The 17,698-nt window shown below is 43.1% G+C and overlaps 1 non-coding gene across 1 annotated transcript; it reads right to left on the bottom strand.

The window, feature by feature from the left end:
• Positions 1-17,625: 17,625 nt before the first annotated feature.
• TRNAR-CCU (transfer RNA arginine (anticodon CCU)) lies at positions 17,626-17,698 on the bottom strand. The gene has a single exon. It is a non-coding gene; the product is annotated as a tRNA-Arg (tRNA).

Raw genomic sequence — 17,698 nt, 5'->3', positions numbered from 1 at the left:
TTATGCGCTTGTTTGGCGTCACGTAGCACGTGAACTTTATTATGAGCGGGCAGCTGATTAATAGTCCCTCGTACACAACATAACACACCAAGTCTGCCAGCACGAGGACCTCGTTAAATGTAATAAGGGAAAGAAGTGTATACCTAAGGGCTCGTTTTTCCGTGTTTTAACACAATAATAATGAGATCTAACAGACAGTAATGCCAAGGAATGTACAGGGGAAGTTATAGGAACCAATAGAATGTACATAAAAAGAAAGAAAAGTGGATGAAAAAATAACCAGCCGTGAGCAGAAATCGAACCTACGGCCTTCGAATAACGCGTTCGATGTTCTAGCCACTGAGCTACCACAGCGGCCTTCCCTCCATCCACTTTGTTGGGTTTATATGTGAATTTAGAAGTAGGAGTGACAGTCAGCGCCATCTATGAGCCAAGCGACGAGTGTCAAAACACTCTTATGCGCATGTTTGGCGTCACGTAGCACGTGAACTTTATTATGAGCGGGCAGCTGATTAGTAGTCCCTCGTATACAACCTAAACACACCAAGTCTGCCAGTACGAGGCCCTCGTTAAATGAAATAAGGGAAAGAAGTGTATATCTAAGGGCTCGTTTTTCCGTGTTTTAACACAAGATTACTGAGATCTAACAGACAGTAATGCCAAGGAATGGACAGGGGAAGTTATAAGAACCAATGGAATGTAGATAAGAAGAAAGAAAAGTGGATGGAAAAATAACCAGTCGGGAGCAGAAATCGAACCCACGACCTTCGAATAACGCGTTCGATGCTCTAACCACTGAGCTACCACAGCGGCCTTCCCTCCATCAACTTGTTTGGGTTTATATGTGAACTTAGATGTAGAAGTGACAGTCAGCGCCATCTATAAGCCAAGCGACGAGTGTGAAAACACTCTTTTATGCGCATGTTTGGCGTCACGTAGCACGTGAACTTTATTATGAGCGGGCAGCTGGTTCCTCGTACACAACCTGAATACACTAAGTCTGCCAGTACGAGGTCCTCATTCAATGAAATAAGGGAAAGAATATTATACCTAAGGGCTCGTTTTTCCGTGATTTAACACAATATAATGAGATCTAACAGACAGTAATGCCAAGGAATGTACAGGAGAAGTTATAAGAACCAATGGACGGTAGATAAGAAGAAAGAAATGTGGATAGAAAAATAACCAGCCGTGAGCAGGAATCGAACCTACGACCTTCGAATAACGCGTTCCATGCTCTAAGCACTGAGCTACCACAGCGGCCTTCTCTCCATCCACTTTTTGGGTTTATATGTGAATTTAGAAGTAGGAGTGACAGTCAGCGCCATCTATATGCCAAGCGACGAGTGTAAAAACACTCTTTTATGCGCATGTTTGGGGTCACGTAGCACGTGAAGTTTATTATGAGTGGGCAGCTAATTAATAGTCCCTCGTACACAACCTAAACACACCAAGTCTGCCAGTACGAGGCTCTCGTTCAATGAATTAAGGGAAAGAAGTGTATACCTAAGGGCTCGTTTTTCCGTGTTTCAACACAATATTAATGAGATCTAACAGACAATAATGCCAAGGAATGTACAAGGGAAGGTATAAGAACCAATGGAATGTAAATAAAAGAAAGAAAAGTGGATGAAAAAATAACCAGCCGTGAGCAGCAATCGAACCTACAGTCTTCGAATAAGGCGTTCGTTGTTCTAGCCACTGAGCTACCACAGCGGATTTCACTCCATCCACTTTGTTGGGTTTATATGTGAATTTAGAAGTAGGAGTGACAGTCAGCGCCATCTATGAGCAAAGTGACGAGTTTGAAAACACTATTTTATGCGCAGGTTTGGCGTCACGTAGCACGTGAAGTTTATTATGAGCGGGCAGGTGATTAAGAGTCCCTCGTATACAACCTGAACACACCAAGTCTGCCAGTACGGGGCCCTCGTTAAATGAAATAAGGGAATGAAGTGTATACCTAACTAAGGGCTCGTTTTTCCGTGTTTTAACACGATATTATTGAGATCTAACAGACAGTAATGCCAAGGAATGTACAGGGGAAGTTATAAGAACCAATGGAATGTAGATAAGAAGAAAAAAAAGTGGATGAAAAAATAACCAGCCGTGAGCAGCAATTGAACCTACGACCTTCGAATAGCGCGTTCGATGCTCTAACCACTGAGCTACCACAGCGGCCTTCTCTCCATCAACTTTTTTGGGTTTATATGTGAATTTAGAAGTAGGAGTGACAGTCAGCGCCATCTATAAGCCAAGCGACGAGTGTAAAAACACTCTTATGCGCATGTTTGGCGTCACGTAGCACGTGAACTTTATTATGAGCGGGCAGCTGAATAATAGTCCCTCGTACAAAACCTAAACACACCAAGTCTGCCAGTACGAGGCCCTCGTTCAATGAAATAAGGGAAAGAAGTGCATACCTAAAGGCTCGTTTTTCCGTGTTTTAACACAATATTAATGAGATCTAACAGACAGTAATGCCAAGGATTGTACAGGGGAAGTTATAATAACCAATGGAATGTAGATAAGAAGAAAGAAAAGTGGATGAAAAAATAACCAGCCGTGAGCAGGAATCGAACCTACGACCTTCGAATAACGCGTTCGATGCTCTAACCACTGAGCTACCACAGCGGCCTTCCCTCCATCCACATTGTCGGGTTTATATGTGAATTAAGAAGTAGGAGTGACAGTCAGCGCCATCTATAAGCCAAGCGATGAGTGTGAAAACACCCTTTTATGCGCATGTTTGGCGTCACGTAGCACGTGAACTTTGTTATGAGCGGGCAGCTGATTATTAGTCCCTCGTACACAACATGACACACCAAGTCTGCCAGTCCGAGGACCTCGTTCAATGAAATAAGGGAAAGAAGTGTATACCTAAGGGCTCGCTTTTCCGTGTTTTAACACAATATTAATGAGATCTAACAGACAGTAATGCGAAGGAATGTACAAGGGAAGTTATAAGAACCAATGGAATGTACATAAGAAGAAAGAAAAGTGCATGAAAAAATAACCAGCCGTGAGCAGAAATCGAACCTACGGCCTTGGAATAACGCGTTCGATGTTCTAGCCACTGAGCTACCACAGCGGCCTTCCCTCCATCCACTTTGTTGGGTTTATATGTGAATTTAGATGTAGGAGTGAGAGTCAGCGCCATCTATGAGCCAAGCGACGAGTGTCAAAACACTCTTTTATGCGCATGTTTGGCGTCAAAAAGCACGTGAACTTTATTATTAGCGGGCAGCTGAATAGTAGTCCCTCGTATACAACCTGAACACACCAAGTCTGCCAGTACGAGGCCCTCGTTAAATGAAATAAGGGAAAGAAGTGTATACCTAAGGGCTCGTTTTTCCGTGTTTTAACACAATATAATGAGATCTAACAGACAGTAATGCCAAGGAATGTACAGGGGAAGTTATAAGAACCAATGGACGGTAGATAAGAAGAAATAAATGTGGATAGAAAAATAACCAGCCGTGAGCAGGAATCGAACCTACGACCTTCGAATAACGCGTTCCATGTTCTAAGCACTGAGCTACCACAGCGGCCTTCTCTCCATCCACTTTTTGGGTTTATATGTGAATTTAGAAGTAGGAGTGACAGTCAGCGCCATCTATATGCCAAGCGACGAGTGTAAAAACACTCTTTTATGCGCATGTTTGGCGTCACGTAGCACGTGAACTTTATTATGAGCAGGCAGCTGATTAATAGTCCCTCGTACACGATTAAATACACCAAGTCTGCCAGTACGAGGTCCTCGTTCAATGAAATAAGGGAAGAAGTGTATACCTAAGGGCTCGTTTTTCCGTGTTTTAACACATTATTAATGAGATCTAACAGACAGTAATGCCAAGGAATGTACAAGGGAAGTTATAAGAACCAATGGAATGTGCATAGGAAGAAAGAAAAGTGGATGAAAAAATGACCAGCCGTGAGCAGGAATCGAACCTACGGCCTTCGAATAACGCGTACGATGTTCTACCACTGAGCTACCACAGCGGCCTTCGCTCCATCCACATTGTTGGGTTTATATGTGAATTAAGAAGTAGGAGTGACAGTCAGCGCCATCTATAAGCCAAGCGATGAGTGCGAAAACACCCTTTTATGCGCATGTTTGGCGTCACGTAGCACGTGAACTTTGTTATGAGCGGGCAGCTGATTAATAGTCCCTCGTACACAACATAACACACCAAGTCTGCCAGTACGAGGACCTCGTTCAAAGAAATAAGGGAAAGAAGTGTATACCTAAGGGCTCGTTTTTCCGTGTTTTAACACAATAATAATGAGATCTAACAGACAGTAATGCCAAGGAATGTACAGGGGAAGTTATAGGAACCAATGGAATGTACATAAAAAGAAAGAAAAGTGGCTGAAAAAATAACCAGCCGTGAGCAGAAATCGAACCTACGGCCTTCGAATAACGCGTTCGATGTTCTAGCCACTGAGCTACCACAGCGGCCTTCCCTCCATCCACTTTGTTGGGTTTATATGTGAATTTAGAAGTAGGAGTGACAGTCAGCGCCATCTATGAGCCAAGCGACGAGTGTCAAAACACTCTTATGCGCATGTTTGGCGTCACGTAGCACGTGAACTTTATTATGAGCGGGCAGCTGATTAGTAGTCCCTCGTATACAACCTAAACACACCAAGTCTGCCAGTACGAGGCCCTCGTTAAATGAAATAAGGGAAAGAAGTGTATACCTCAGGGCTCGTTTTTCCGTGTTTTAACACAAGATTACTGAGATCTAACAGACAGTAATGCCAAGGAATGGACAGGGGAAGTTATAAGAACCAATGGAATGTAGATAAGAAGAAAGAAAAGTGGATGGAAAAATAACCAGTCGGGAGCAAAAATCGAACCCACGACCTTCGAATAACGCGTTCGATGCTCTAACCACTGAGCTACCACAGCGGCCTTCCCTCCATCAACTTGTTTGGGTTTATATGTGAACTTAGAAGTAGGAGTGACAGTCAGCGCCATCTATAAGCCAAGCGACGAGTGTGAAAACACTCTTTTATGCGCATGTTTGGCATCACGTAGCACGTGAACTTTATTATGAGCGGGCAGCTGATTAATAGTCCCTCGTACACAACCTGAATACACTAAGTCTGCCAGTACGAGGTCCTCGTTCAATGAAATAAGGGAAAGAAGTGTATACCTAAGGGCTCGTTTTTCCGTGTTTTAACACAATATAATGAGATCTAACAGACAGTAATGCCAAGGAATGTACAGGGGAAGTTATAAGAACCAATGGACGGTAGATAAGAAGAAAGAAATGTGGATAGAAAAATAACCAGCCGTGAGCAGGAATCGAACCTACGACCTTCGAATAACGCGTTCCATGCTCTAAGCACTGAGCTACCATAGCGGCCTTCTCTCCATCCACTTTTTGGGTTTATATGTGAATTTAGAAGTAGGAGTGACAGTAGCGCCATCTATATGCCAAGCGACGAGTGTAAAAACACTCTTTTATGCGCATGTTTGGGGTCACGTAGCACGTGAAGTTTATTATGAGTGGGCAGCTAATTAATAGTTCCTCGTACACAACCTAAACACACCAAGTCTGCCAGTACGAGGCTCTCGTTCAATGAATTAAGGGAAAGAAGTGTATACCTAAGGGCTGGTTTTTCCGTGTTTTAACACAATATTAATGAGATCTAACAGACAATAATGCCAAGGAATGTACAAGGGAAGGTATAAGAACCAATGGAATGTAAATAAAAGAAAGAAAAGTGGATGGAAAAATAACCAGCCGTGAGCAGCAATCGAACCTACGGTCTTCGAATAAGGCGTTCGTTGTTCTAGCCACTGAGCTACCACAGCGGATTTCACTCCATCCACTTTGTCGGGTTTATATGTGAATTTAGAAGTAGGAGTGACAGTCAGCGCCATCTATGAGCCAAGTGACGAGTTTGAAAACACTATTTTATGCGCATGTTTGGCGTCACGTAGCACGTGAAGTTTATTATGAGCGGGCAGCTGATTAATAGTCCCTCGTATACAACCTGAACACACCAAGTCTGCCAGTACGAGGCCCTCGTTAAATGAAATAAGGGAAAGAAGTGTATACCTAAGGGCTCGTTTTTCCGTGTTTTAACACAATATAATGAGATCTAACAGACAGTAATGCCAAGGAATGTACAGGGAAAGTTATAAGAACCAATGGACGGTAGATAAGAAGAAAGAAATGTGGATAGAAAAATAACCAGCCGTGAGCAGGAATCGAACCTACGACCTTCGAATAACGCGTTCCATGTTCTAAGCACTGAGCTACCACAGCGGCCTTCTCTCCATCCACTTTTTGGGTTTATATGTGAATTTAGAAGTAGGAGTGACAGTCAGCGCCATCTATATGCCAAGCGACGAGTGTAAAAACACTCTTTTATGCGCATGTTTGGCGTCACGTAGCACGTGAACTTTATTATGAGCAGGCAGCTGATTAATAGTCCCTCGTACACGACCTAAATACACCAAGTCTGCCAGTACGAGGTCCTCGTTCAATGAAGTAAGGGAAGAAGTGTATACCTAAGGGCTCGTTTTTCCGTGTTTTAACACATTATTAATGAGATCTAACAGACAGTAATGCCAAGGAATGTACAAGGGAAGTTATAAGAACCAATGGAATGTGCATAAGAAGAAAGAAAAGTGGATGAAAAAATGACCAGCCGTGAGCAGGAATCGAACCTACGGCCTTCGAATAACGCGTACGATGTTCTACCACTGAGCTACCACAGCGGCCTTCGCTCCATCCACATTGTTGGGTCTATATGTGAATTAAGAAGTAGGAGTGACAGTCAGCGCCATCTATAAGCCAAGCGATGAGTGCGAAAACACCCTTTTATGCCATGTTTGGCGTCACGTAGCACGTGAACTTTGTTATGAGCGGGCAGCTGATTAATAGTCCCTCGTACACAACATAACACACCAAGTCTGCCAGTACGAGGACCTCGTTCAATGAAATAAGGGAAAGAAGTGTATACCTAAGGGCTCGTTTTTCCATGTTTTAACACAATAATAATGAGATCTAACAGACAGTAATGCCAAGGAATGTACAGGGGAAGTTATAGGAACCAATGGAATGTACATAAAAAGAAAGAAAAGTGGATGAAAAAATAACCAGCCGTGAGCAGAAATCGAACCTACGGCCTTAGAATAACGCGTTCGATGTTCTAGCCACTGAGCTACCACAGCGGCCTTCCCTCCATCCACTTTGTTGGGTTTATATGTGAATTTAGAAGTAGGAGTGACAGTCAGCGCCATCTATGAGCCAAGCGACGAGTGTCAAAACACTCTTATGCGCATGTTCGGCGTCACGTAGCACGTGAACTTTATTATGAGCGGGCAGCTGATTAGTAGTCCCTCGTATACAACCTAAACACACCAAGTCTGCCAGTACGAGGCCCTCGTTAAATGAAATAAGGGAAAGAAGTGTATACCTCAGGGCTCGTTTTTCCGTGTTTTAACACAAGATTACTGAGATCTAACAGACAGTAATGCCAAGGAATGGACAGGGGAAGTTATAAGAACCAATGGAATGTAGATAAGAAGAAAGAAAAGTGGATGGAAAAATAACCAGTCGGGAGCAGAAATCGAACCCACGACCTTCGAATAACGCGTTCGATGCTCTAACCACTGAGCTACCACAGCGGCCTTCCCTCCATCAACTTGTTTGGGTTTATATGTGAACTTAGAAGTAGGAGTGACAGTCAGCGCCATCTATAAGCCAAGCGACGAGTGTGAAAACACTCTTTTATGCGCATGTTTGGCATCACGTAGCACGTGAACTTTATTATGAGCGGGCAGCTGATTAATAGTCCCTCGTACACAACCTGAATACACTAAGTCTGCCAGTACGAGGTCCTCGTTCAATGAAATAAGGGAAAGAAGTGTATACCTAAGGGCTCGTTTTTCCGTGTTTTAACACAATATAATGAGATCTAACAGACAGTAATGCCAAGGAATGTACAGGGGAAGTTATAAGAACCAATGGACGGTAGATAAGAAGAAAGAAATGTGGATAGAAAAATAACCAGCCGTGAGCAGGAATCGAACCTACGACCTTCGAATAACACGTTCCATGCTCTAAGCACTGAGCTACCACAGCGGCCTTCTCTCCATCCACTTTTTGGGTTTATATGTGAATTTAGAAGTAGGAGTGACAGTCAGCGCCATCTATATGCCAAGCGACGAGTGTAAAAACACTCTTTTATGCGCATGTTTGGGGTCACGTAGCACGTGAAGTTTATTATGAGTGGGCAGCTAATTAATAGTCCCTCGTACACAACCTAAACACACCAAGTCTGCCAGTACGAGGCTCTCGTTCAATGAATTAAGGGAAAGAAGTGTATACCTAAGGGCTGGTTTTTCCGTGTTTTAACACAATATTAATGAGATCTAACAGACAATAATGCCAAGGAATGTACAAGGGAAGGTATAAGAACCAATGGAATGTAAATAAAAGAAAGAAAAGTGGATGAAAAAATAACCAGCCGTGAGCAGCAATCGAACCTACGGTCTTCGAATAAGGCGGTCGTTGTTCTAGCCACTGAGCTACCACAGCGGATTTCACTCCATCCACTTTGTTGGGTTTATATGTGAATTTAGAAGTAGGAGTGACAGTCAGCGCCATCTATGAGCCATGTGACGAGTTTGAAAACACTATTTTATGCGCATGTTTGGCGTCACGTAGCACGTGAAGTTTATTATGAGCGGGCAGCTGATTAATAGTCCCTCGTATACAACCTGAACACACCAAGTCTGCCAGTACGGGGCCCTCGTTAAATGAAATAAGGGAAAGAAGTGTATACCTAAGGGCTCGTTTTTCCGTGTTTTAACACGATATTAATGAGATCTAACAGACAGTAATGCCAAGGAATGTACAGGGGAAGTTATAAGAACCAATGGAATGTAGATAAGAAGAAAAAAAAGTGGATGAAAAAATAACCAGCCGTGAGCAGCAATTGAACCTACGACCTTCGAATAGCGCGTTCGATGCTCTAACCACTGAGCTACCACAGCGGCCTTCTCTCCATCAACTTTTTTGGGTTTATATGTCAATTTAGAAGTAGGAGTGACAGTCAGCGCCATCTATAAGCCAAGCGACGAGTATAAAAACACTCTTATGCGCATGTTTGGCGTCACGTAGCACGTGAACTTTATTATGAGCGGGCAGCTGAATAATAGTCCCTCGTACACAACCTAAACACACCAAGTCTGCCAGTACGAGGCCCTCGTTCAATGAAATAAGGGAAAGAAGTGCATACCTAAAGGCTCGTTTTTCCGTGTTTTAACACAATATTAATGAGATCTAACAGACAGTAATGCCAAGGATTGTACAGGGGAAGTTATAATAACCAATGGAATGTAGATAAGAAGAAAGAAAAGTGGATGAAAAAATAACCAGCCGTGAGCAGAAATCGAACCTACGACCTTCGAATAACGCGTTCGATGCTCTAACCACTGAGCTACCACAGCGGCGTTCCCTCCATCCACATTGTCGGGTTTATATGTGAATTAAGAAGTAGGAGTGACAGTCAGCGCCATCTATAAGCCAAGCGATGAGTGTGAAAACACCCTTTTATGCGGATGTTTGGCGTCACGTAGCACGTGAACTTTGTTATGAGCGGGCAGCTGATTATTAGTCCCTCGTACACAACATGACACACCAAGTCTGCCAGTACGAGGACCTCGTTCAATGAAATAAGGGAAAGAAGTGTATACCTAAGGGCTCGCTTTTCCGTGTTTTAACACAATATTAATGAGATCTAACAGACAGTAATGCCAAGGAATGTACAAGGGAAGTTATAAGAACCAATGTAATGTACATAAGAAGAAAGAAAAGTGCATGAAAAATTAACCAGCCGTGAGCAGAAATCGAACCTACGGCCTTGGAATAACGCGTTCGATGTTCTAGCCACTGAGCTACCACAGTGGCCTTCCCTCCATCCACTTTGTTGGGTTTATATGTGAATTTAGAAGTAGGAGTGAGAGTCAGCGCCATCTATGAGCCAAGCGACGAGTGTCAAAACACTCTTTTATGCGCATGTTTGGCGTCACGTAGCACGTGAACTTTATTATTAGCGGGCAGCTGAATAGTAGTCCCTCGTATACAACCTGAACACACCAAGTCAGCCAGTACGAGGCCCTCGTTAAATGAAATAAGGGAAAGAAGTGTATACCTAAGGGCTCGTTTTTCCGTGTTTTAACACAATATAATGAGATCTAACAGACAGTAATGCCAAGGAATGTACAGGGGAAGTTATAAGAACCAATGGACGGTAGATAAGAAGAAAGAAATGTGGATAGAAAAATAACCAGCCGTGAGCAGGAATCGAACCTACGACCTTCGAATAACGCGTTCCATGTTCTAAGCACTGAGCTACCACAGCGGCCTTCTCTCCATCCACTTTTTGGGTTTATATGTGAATTTAGAAGTAGGAGTGACAGTCAGCGCCATCTATATGCCAAGCGACGAGTGTAAAAACACTCTTTTATGCGCATGTTTGGCGTCACGTAGCCCGTGAACTTTATTATGAGCAGGCAGCTGATTAATAGTCCCTCGTACACGACCTAAATACACCAAGTCTGCCAGTACGAGGTCCTCGTTCAATGAAATAAGGGAAGAAGTGTATACCTAAGGGCTCGTTTTTCCGTGTTTTAACAGATTAATTATGAGATCTAAAAGACAGTAATGCCAAGGAATGTACAAGGGAAAATATAAGAACCAATGGAATGTGCATAAGAAGAAAGAAAAGTGGATGAAAAAATGACCAGCCGTGAGCAGGAATCGAACCTACGGCCTTCGAATAACGCGTACGATGTTCTACCACTGAGCTACCACAGCGGCCTTCGCTCCATCCACATTGTTGGGTTTATATGTGAATTTAGAAGTAGGAGTGACAGTCAGCGCCATCTATAAGCCAAGCGACGAGTGTGAAAACACTCTTTTATGCGCATGTTTGGCGTCACGTAGCACGTGAACTTTATTATGAGCGGGCAGCTGATTAATAGTCCCTCGTACACAACCTGAATACACTAAGTCTGCCAGTACGAGGTCCTCGTTCAATGAAATAAGGGAAAGAAGTGTATACCTAAGGGCTCGTTTTTCCGTGTTTTAACACAATATAATGAGATCTAACAGACAGTAATGCCAAGGAATGTACAGGGGAAGTTATAAGAACCAATGGACGGTAGATAAGAAGAAAGAAATGTGGATAGAAAAATAACCAGCCGTGAGCAGGAATCGAACCTACGACCTTCGAATAACGCGTTCCATGCTCTAAGCACTGAGCTACCACAGCGGCCTTCTCTCCATCCACTTTTTGGGTTTATATGTGAATTTAGAAGTAGGAGTGACAGTCAGCGCCATCTATATGCCAAGCGACGAGTGTAAAAACACTCTTTTATGCGCATGTTTGGGGTCACGTAGCACGTGAAGTTTATTATGAGTGGGCAGCTAATTAATAGTCCCTCGTACACAACCTAAACACACCAAGTCTGCCAGTACGAGGACCTCGTTCAATGAAATAAGGGAAAGAAGTGTATACCTAAGGGCTCGCTTTTCCGTGTTTTAACACAATATTAATGAGATCTAACAGACAGTAATGCCAAGGAATGTACAAGGGAAGTTATAAGAACCAATGGAATGTACATAAGAAGAAAGAAAAGTGCATGAAAAAATAACCAGCCGTGAGCAGAAATCGAACCTACGGCCTTGGAATAACGCGTTCGATGTTCTAGCCACTGAGCTACCACAGCGGCCTTCCCTCCAAACACTTTGTTGGGTTTATATGTGAATTTAGAAGTAGGAGTGAGAGTCAGCGCCATCTATGAGCCAAGCGACGAGTGTCAAAACACTCTTTTATGCGCATGTTTGGCGTCAAAAAGCACGTGAACTTTATTATTAGTGGGCAGCTGAATAGTAGTCCCTCGTATACAACCTGAACACACCAAGTCTGCCAGTACGAGGCCCTCGTTTAATGAAATAAGGGAATGAAGTGTATACCTAAGGGCTCGTTTTTCCGTGTTTTAACACAATATAATGAGATCTAACAGACAGTAATGCCAAGGAATGTACAGGGGAAGTTATAAGAACCAATGGACGGTAGATAAGAAGAAAGAAATGTGGATAGAAAAACAACCAGCCGTGAGCAGGAATCGAACCTACGACCTTCGAATAACGCGTTCCATGTTCTAAGCACTGAGCTACCACAGCGGCCTTCTCTCCATCCACTTTTTGGGTTTATATGTGAATTTAGAAGTAGGAGTGACAGTCAGCGCCATCTATATGCCAAGCGACGAGTGTAAAAACACTCTTTTATGCGCATGTTTGGGGTCATGTAGCACGTGAAGTTTATTATGAGCGGGGAGCTGAATAATAGTCCCTCGTACACAACCTAAACACACAAAGTCTGCCAGTACGAGGCCCTCGTTCAATGAAATAAGGGAAAGAAGTGCATACCTAAGGGCTCGTTTTTCCGTGTTTGAACACAATATTAATGAGATCTAACAGACAGTAATGCCAAGGATTGTACAGGGGAAGTTATAAGAACCAATGGAATGTAGATAAGAAGAAAGAAAAGTGGATGAAAAAATAAGCAGCCGTGAGCAGGAATCGAACCTACGACCTTCGAATAACGCGTTCGATGCTCTAACCAGTGAGCTACCACAGCGGCCTTCCCTCCATCCACATTGTTGGGTTTATATGTGAATTAAGAAGTAGGAGTGACAGTCAGCGCCATCTATAAGCCAAGCGATGAGTGTGATAACACTCTTTTATGCGCATGTTTGGCGTCATATAGCACGTGAACTTTATTATGAGCGGGCAGCTGATTAGTATACCCTCGTATACAACCTAAACACACCAAGTCTGCCAGTACGAGGCCCTCGTTAAATGAAATAAGAAAAGAAGTGTATACCTAAGGGCTCGTATTTCCGTGTTTTAAAACAATAATAATGAGATCTAACAGAGAGTAATGCCAAGCAATGTACAGGGGAAGTTATAAGAACCAATGGAATGTAGATAAGAAGAAAGAAATGTGGATAGAAAAATAACCAGCCGTGAGCAGGAATCGAACCTACGACCTTCGAATAACGCGTTCCATGTTCTAAGCACTGAGCTACCACAGCGGCCTTCTCTCCATCCACTTTTTGGGTTTATATGTGAATTTAGAAGTAGGAGTGACAGTCAGCGCCATCTATATGCCAAGCGACGAGTGTAAAAACACTCTTTTATGCGCATGTTTGGGGTCATGTAGCACGTGAAGTTTATTATGAGCGGGCAGCTGAATAATAGTCCCTCGTACACAACCTAAACACACCAAGTCTGCCAGTACGAGGCCCTCGTTCAATGAAATAAGGGAAAGAAGTGCATACCTAAAGGCTCGTTTTTCCGTGTTTTAACACAATATTATAGAGATCTAACAGACAGTAATGCCAAGGATTGTACAGGGGAAGTTATAAGAACCAATGGAATGTAGATAATAAGAAAGAAAAGTGGATGAAAAAATAAGCAGCCGTGAGCAGGAATCGAACCTACGACCTTCGAATAACGCGTTCGATGCTCTAACCATGAGCTACCACAGCGGCCTTCCCTCCATTCACATTGTTGGATTTATATGTGAATTAAGAAGTAGGGGTGACAGTCAGCGCCATCTATGAGCCAAGCGATGAGTGTGATAACACTCTTTTATGCGCATGTTTGGCGTCACGTAGCACGTGCACTTTATTATGAGCGGGCAGCTGATTAGTATACCCTCGTATACAACCTAAACACACCAAGTCTGCCAGTACGAGGCCCTCGTTAAATGAAATAAGGGAAAGAAGTGTATACCTAAGGGCTCGTATTTCCGTGTTTTAAAACAATAATAATGAGATCTAACAGAGAGTAATGCCAAGCAATGTACAGGGGAAGTTATAAGAACCAATGGAATGTAGATAAGAAGAAAGAAAAGTGGATAGAAAAATAACCAGTCGGGAGCAGGAATCGAACCCACGACCTTCGAATAACGCGTTTTATGCTCTAACCACTGAGCTACCATAGCGGCCTTCCATCTATCCACCTTTTTGGGTTTATATGTGAATTTAGAAGTAGGAGTGACAGTGAGCGCCATCTCTAGGCCAAGCGACGAGTGTGAAAACACTCCTTTATGCGCATGTTTGGCGTCACGTAGCACGTGAACTTGATTATGAGCGGGAAGCTGATGAATAGTCCCTTGTATACAACCTAAACACACCAAGTCTGCCAGTACGAGGCCCTCGTTAAATGAAATAAGGGAAAGAAGTGTATACCTAAGGGCTCGTTTTTCCGTGTTTTAAAACAAAATAATGAGATCTAACAGGCAGTAATGTCAAGGAATGTACAGGGGAAGTTATAAGAACCAATGGAATGTAGATAAGAAGAAAGAAAAGTGGATGAAAAAATAACCAGCCGTTAGAAGAAATCGAACCTACGACCTTCAAATATTGCGTTCGATGCTCTAACCACTCAGCTACCACAGTGGCCTTTCCTCCATCCACTTGTTTGGGTTTATATGTGAATTTAGAAGTAGGAGTGACAGTCAGCGCCATCTATAAGCCAAGCGACGAGTGACAAAACACTCTTTTATGCGCATGTTTGGCGTCACAAAGCACGTGAACTTTATTATGAGCGGGCAGCTGATTAATAGTCCCTCGTATACAACCTGAACACACCAAGTCTGCCGGTACGAGGCCCTCGTTAAATGAAATAAGGGAAAGAAGTGTATACCTAAGGGCTCGTTTTTCCGTGTTTTAACACAATATAATGAGATCTAACAGACAGTAATGCCAAGGAATGTACAGGGGAAGTTATAAGAACCAATGGACGGTAGATAAGAAGAAAGAAATATGGATGGAAAAATAACCAGCCGTGAGCAGGAATCGAACCTAAGACCTTCGAATAACGCGTTCCAAGCTCTAAGCACTGAGCTACCACAGCGGCCTTCTCTCCATCCGCTTTTTGGGTTTATATGTGAGTTTAGAAGTAGGAGTGACAGTCAGCGCCATCTATATGCCAAGCGACGAGTGTAAAAACACTCTTTTATGCGCATGTTTGGGGTCACGTAGCACGTGAAGTTTATTATGAGCGGGCAGCTAATTAATAGTCCCTCGTACACAACCTAAACACACCAAGTCTGCCAGTACGAGGCTCTCGTTCAATGAATTAAGGGAAAGAAGTGTATACCTTTGGGCTCGTTTTTCCGTGTTTTAACACAATAGTAATGAGATCTAACAGACAATAATGCCAAGGAATGTACAAGGGAAGTTATAGGAACCAATGGAATGTAAATAAAAGAAAGAAAAGTGGATGAAAAAATAACCAGCCGTGAGCAGGAATTGAACCTACGGCCTTCGAATAAGGCATTCGATGTTCTAGCCACTGAACTACCACAGCGGATTTCACTCCATCCACTTTGTTGGGTTTATATGTGAATTTAGAAGTAGGAGTGACAGTCAGCGCCATCTATGAGCCAAGTGAGGAGTTTGAAAACACTCTTTTATGCGCATGTTTGGCGTCACGTAGCATGTGAAGTTTATTATGAGCGGGCAGCTGATTAATAGTCCCTCGTATACAACCTAAACACACCAAGTCTGCCAGTACGAGGCCCTCGTTAAATGAAATAAGGGAAAGAAGTGTATACCTAAGGGCTCGTTTTTCCGTGTTTTAACACGATAATTATGAGATCTAACAGACAGTAATGCCAAGGAATGTACAGGGGAAGTTATAAGAACAAATGGAATGTAGATAAGAAGAAAAAAAAGTGGATGAAAAAATAACCAGGCGTGAGCAGCAATCGAACCTACGACCTTCGAATAGCGCGTTCGATGCTCTAACCACTGAGCTACCACAGCGGCCTTCTCTCCATCCACTTTTTTGGGTTTATATGTGAATTTAGAAGTAGGAGTGACAGTCAGCGCCATCTACAAGCCAAGCGACGAGTGTAAAAACACTCTTATGCGCATGTTTGGCGTCACGTAGCACGTGAACTTTATCATGAGCGGGCAGCTGAATAATAGTCCCTCGTACACAACCTAAACACACCAAGTCTGCCAGTACGAGGCCCTCGTTCAATGAAATAAGGGAAAGAAGTGCATACCTAAAGGCTCGTTTTTCCGTGTTTTAACACAATATAATGAGATCCAACAGACAGTAATGCCAAGGATTGTACAGGGGAAGTAATAAGAACCAATGGAATGTAGATAAGAAGAAAGAAAAGTGGATGAAAAAATAAGCAGCCGTGAGCAGGAATGGAACCTACGACCTTCGAATAACGCGTTCGATGCTCTAACCACTCAGCTACCACAGCGGCCTTTCCTCCATCCTCTTGTTTGGGTTTATATGTGAATTTAGAAGTAGGAGTGACAGTCAGCACCATCTATAAGCCAAGCGACGAGTTTGAAAACACTCTTTTATGCGCATGTTTGGCGTCACGTAGCACGTGAACTTTATTATGAGCAGGCAGCTGAATAATAGTCCCTCGTACACAACCTAAATACACCAAGTCTGCCAGTACGAGGTCCTCGTTCAATGAAATAAGGGAAAGAAGTGTATACCTAAGGGCTCGTTTTTCCGTGTTTTAACACATTATTAATGAGATCTAACAGACAGTAATGCCAAGGAATGTACAACGGAAGTTATAAGAACCAATGGAATGTGCATAAGAAGAAAGAAAAGTGGATGAAAAAATAACCAGCCGTTAGCAGGAATCGAACCTACGGCCTTCGAATAACGCGTACGATGTTCTACCACTGAGCTACCACAGCGGCCTTCCCTCCATCCACTTTGTTGGGTTTATATGTGAATTTAGAAGTAGGAGTGAGAGTCAGCGCCATCTATGAGCCAAGCGACGAGTGTCAAAACACTCTTTTATGCGCATGTTTGGCGTCACAAAGCACGTCAACTTTATTATGAGCGGGCAGCTGATTAATAGTCCCTCGTATACAACCTGAACACACCAAGTCTGCCAGTACGAGGCCCTCGTTAAATGAAATAAGGGAAAGAAGTGTATACCTAAGGGCTCGTTTTTCCGTGTTTTAACACAATATAATGAGATCTAACAGACAGTAATGCCAAGGAATGTACAGGGGAAGTTATAAGAACCAATGGACTGTAGATAAGAAGAAAGAAATGTGGATAGAAAAATAACCAGCCGTGAGCAGGAATCGAACCTACGACCTTCGAATAACGCGTTCCATGCTCTAAGCACTGAGCTACCACAGCGGCCTTCTCTCCATCCGTTTTTGGGTTTATATGTGAATTTAGAAGTAGGAGTGACAGTCAGCGCCATCTATATGCCAAGCGACGAGTGTAAAAACACTCTTTTATGCGCATGTTTGGGGTCACGTAGCACGTGAAGTTTATTATGAGCGGGCAGCTAATTAATAGTCCCTCGTACACAACCTAAACACACCAAGTCTGCCAGTACGAGGCTCTCGTTCAATGAATTAAGGGAAAGAAGTGTATACCTAAGGGCTCGTTCTTCCGTGTTTTAACACAATAGTAATGAGATCTAACAGACAATAATGCCAAGGAATGTACAAGGGAAGTTATAAGAGCCAATGGAATGTAAATAAAAGAAAGAAAAGTGGATGAAAAAATAACCAGCCGTGAGCAGGAATCGAACCTACGGCCTTCGAATAAGGCGTTCGATGTTCTAGCCACTGAACTACCACAGC

This window comes from Rhipicephalus microplus, chromosome 5, assembly GCF_043290135.1.
Source record: "Rhipicephalus microplus isolate Deutch F79 chromosome 5, USDA_Rmic, whole genome shotgun sequence".
NCBI classification, from domain to species: domain Eukaryota; kingdom Metazoa; phylum Arthropoda; class Arachnida; order Ixodida; family Ixodidae; genus Rhipicephalus; species Rhipicephalus microplus.
The sequence above is the reverse complement of the archived record's forward strand: the minus strand, read 5'-3'. Positions and strand labels throughout refer to the sequence as shown.